The following is a 4136-nucleotide window of genomic DNA, read 5'->3' as shown; positions in this document are numbered from 1 at the left end:
ATCTTCAATGCCTCACCCATGATGCTCTGAAGGGTCAGAAAAATGTTTTCAAGAACGCGCCAATCCAGGTCATCAATAGCTCTGTGTACCGCTGCAACAAGGTCGTCAATCCCAGTGACGACTTCAAGATGCTCCAAGGACTGAATAGAGTTAAAAAAAGCAAGGTCCAAGACGTTCATGTCGGGGCTCATCGCAGGCTTTGCACACAAGCCTTCTCCTTCATCCATCAGAACAACCCACCAACGACACGGCAGCGTCATCCCCTTCAACATGAGGGTGAGCATTGTCCTGATGGATGTAGATCGGTTGACTGCGTCGGCCAGGCCACACCTCCTTGATCGTCGGGATCACATGTCTCAGTAGATACTCTCGGTACACCTTCTTCGTCACTGTGACCGGCGTCGTCCTACGAGTGCCACGCTCACGATCCTTGTACTTTCTCTGTGCTGGCACAACCGACACAAAGGACCACATGCCGATATTGCCGTCCCACAACTTTCTCAGGGCGAGGTCGTTGGGATTGTGGTTAGTGTGACCCGTGGCATCGTATGATTGTCGATAACGTGGTCCAGAAAATGATGTTACTGAGGTGTGCTAGCTAAATCTATGCAACGAGACGAATCGTTTGCGCCTAAATTTGAGCTCGATTGGACGAGATACTGTATGACTGAGCTACGTAAGTTTAAAGATTGGATTGCCTTTGCCGGAAACCTTGATGATTGGTTGTGAAGCGCTACGAAGCAATAAAAAATATCTGAAAATATCCCTGTACTTGTCTTCTCATTAGCTATCTTTGGTACAAATTTCTTTTGATTGAAGTGTTATACAGTAGTACTGTGTGTCTCAAGTTTTACGGAATGGAGGAAATACTACACCTTTTCCCGGCCAAAATGGTCACACTGGCAATCAATGTGGTTCATTGAGCCGAACTTGCTTGGACTGTTGTGGCAATTTGGAAACTTAATGCAATCAAAGTGGTGTTATGTACTTCCTCTGTCCCATATTACTCGTCGATTTGACTTCTCAACGACCCCACAAATCCATTTCATCACCAAACTTGATGAAAGTTATCATTATGAAGAGCATAAAAATCCAAAGGAACCATTCATTGGCCGCTCAAGAGCGTAACTTGAATTTTGGCGCCCAAAATCAACTTCTCATTTTCACCACCCGAACAAAAACACACCACATATAAAGATCAACACACATTTGAATTTGTCGCCATGCCCCAATCCTTACGCGAGGTTTCCTGCGCCAAGCGACACGAGGTGGTCCGACACCTACACCAGTTCCTTAAAGCTGGATGGCTGATCCACGGCGCTTTCGCCAAAACTGCTATAGTACTTAACGTCAGTGCGCGCGAGGTTTCCGCCATCTGGCGAAAGATTCGCAGAGCGAACCTGTCGAGTCCAACAAGACAGGCAGAGTTGGTCCTAGAAAGCGCTACACGGTTAAAGACAAAGCCCTGTCTCGCTTCTCTTGTAGGCGAGGGCATTAATAACCAATGAAAGTGCTGAGAATTTTTGTAAGCCTGTCAAATGCGTTTGTGTTTCAGTATTATGGAGCAAGTGTGTTTTTCAAATCGACGAGTAATATGGGACAGAGGAAGTACCATCAAAGCGGCGCAAAGTTAATAAACATCACACAAATGCATTATATTATTTCAATAACTTTCCGAACTGCATATCCTCCATTCGGTTGGCAGCCTCGACGAAACGGAGTGAGTGCACGAATTGCCTTAACACCAGTTCAGGTGTGACGCAGCTCACCGAATCTTGCGTCAGAGTGGCAAATTCGCCGACCTCCATCATTTGGCGGCGCCGCATCGCCAGGTAAGACTTGATCTTGGACTTCAAAGCGCTAAAGCAACCCTCGATGGGATTGCACATTGGTGAGTACGGCGCGAGGCGAAGAAGGACAAGATCTTCGTGCTCAGCCACCCGGCTCTCAGTTTGCGAATGGCACGGAGCGTTGTCGAAGACGATGACAATTTTCTTGTCGGCAAACGTTCGTCGATAGTGAGGCATCAACTTGACATTGTTGTAGATGGTCTCCACAAAATTAACGTTTCCTCCATTCGAATGCTGCCGCGTTGTACGCTGTGTACAATGAGCCCGTCATGTCACGACACTGCGCACTGCACTCAAATGTTTGGCCCCTTCGACGCAGGCATCTTTTCAATCACTCGCTGACCGCACTTTACACGGCCCTTGGAACACTTGCAGTAGAGGTTGTAGTTAGTCTTATCAAAATAGACTATGTAGTTGCCGTCAGCAATATGTTGGAGAATATTGTCCGCAAATGCCATTCGCTTTGTTGACGTCGTTGTTGCACGGAGCCGGCTCGATGCGCGTATTCTTGATCGTGTAAAGCATGCCGTCGAGCTCTCTCGCAATCGTTGACGTTGACACGGTGACATTGAACTCAATCATAATGAGAGATTGAAGTTCAGATAGAGTTAGTGTACAACATTGGTTGAGATGCACCTCTAATGCCTCCAATATCGCCGGTGTCACAACAGACCGTGATGGCCTGGCCCCGCCACGCGGAAGAGATGTCGTTCGGTTTGTTTTAATGATTCGCCTTGCTGTAGTCATGGCGATGCCGTTGTTTTTGGCAACGGTTTTCCAATCGTCAAAGCCATGGAAGGCAGCGAGGAGTCGCTCCTTCTCTTGGGTCGTCGGCTATTGACAAGTGACCGCACACGTGTTCAATTGCACTTCGCGCGCGCGCCACCATGAACTCATAAAATTTAGAGCATGTATATTTTATAGAGGTGATTGCACGTGAAACCACTTTGATTGCACAAAGGCGCGAGGTATCACCATGGTCCGAGTGAGCTCGGCTCAACGAACCACATTGATTACCAGTGTGACCATTTTGGCCGGGAAAAGGTGTAGTAATAAAATGCAGTGAGCCCAAATGTGAAAATAGCACTTTTATTGACTAACATCGCTGCATTCCAAATCCTTTTGTGCCACGCCGATTGAGAACATGACAGCCTAGGCGACGCATCTACTTACAGTAAACCCCGGAAAAAGCCGATGGTTTCATCCTGAAATGCATGAAGGCGTAATAAAACCGGATTCATTAATTTACGTGGTTTAGTTCTAGTTGATTGGCTATAATCAGGAGAATTTATGTATACCTATCAGAAGCGCTACATATTTAACTACACCTCCTAGTGCAGCAAAATTATCAACAAAGTAGCTGTGAAATTAGCATCGAAAATATCAGAAGTGCACGATCATCAGCGAAACTAGAAGCAAAATCAGCTGTGATGCAAGGATAAAAAATCAGAAGTGTGACAGCGAGTTACAGTTTCCAACAATTGTTTCCGTTGATTCTTGTGACATGAGCGTCTAAATTGTCAGCAATAATGACGGACGAGCCGATGACGTAGGGCGGAAGCATTTCGAGATACAGTGATACCTCACATTTTGCACCATCTCCAAAATATAAATTCTAACAGACGGATGGAAACCCAAAGAAAACGACCTCTGAAGACTTTACACATCAAGCACTTGACGTCGAATCATATTATGCAGTTGATTCATTTTGAGTGGGGTGCAAAATGTGAGGTATCACTGTACTTCCTCCACACACGACCATCCATCCAGTCGGATTCTTGAACATCATAGTAATGCCCATCAGAGTACGTTTCTACTTCGGTTTTGTCGATCAAGCCACCTGGCGTACCATGGACAATAAATAGAATTGGAAGCATTTCGCCTACATTATCGTCAGCGAAAATTATGGAAAAATCTTACAGTTCGAACGGCATGTCAACACGGCTGTCAAACGGTCCGGAGGTTTGTCTACACGCGACGACTGTCCTTTCTCAGCACAAATTCTGTCAGGGGCATCTCGTACAGTATTACCTCCCTTATTGGAAACCTCTAAAATATCATACAGGTAAATCTTATATCAAGGGTTGACCTCGATATAAGTATTTTTTTAGAGCAGCCAATCACAGAAGAATAACTCAAAATTTCAAAATGTGTGTGTGGTTGTGTTGAATCATTTTCAATCGCCCAATGCAGCAACCAAGGACCCACGTCAGGCTCAACGCAGCAAAAAGGGCTTGATTTATGAGCACTATGTGATGAATTCTTGGAGTAAACTAGAAGAGCTTG

The sequence above is a fragment of the Aphanomyces invadans genome (assembly GCF_000520115.1).
Source record: "Aphanomyces invadans strain NJM9701 unplaced genomic scaffold supercont1.105, whole genome shotgun sequence".
Lineage (NCBI taxonomy): Eukaryota > Oomycota > Saprolegniomycetes > Saprolegniales > Verrucalvaceae > Aphanomyces > Aphanomyces invadans.
This window is presented reverse-complemented; position numbering follows the sequence as displayed.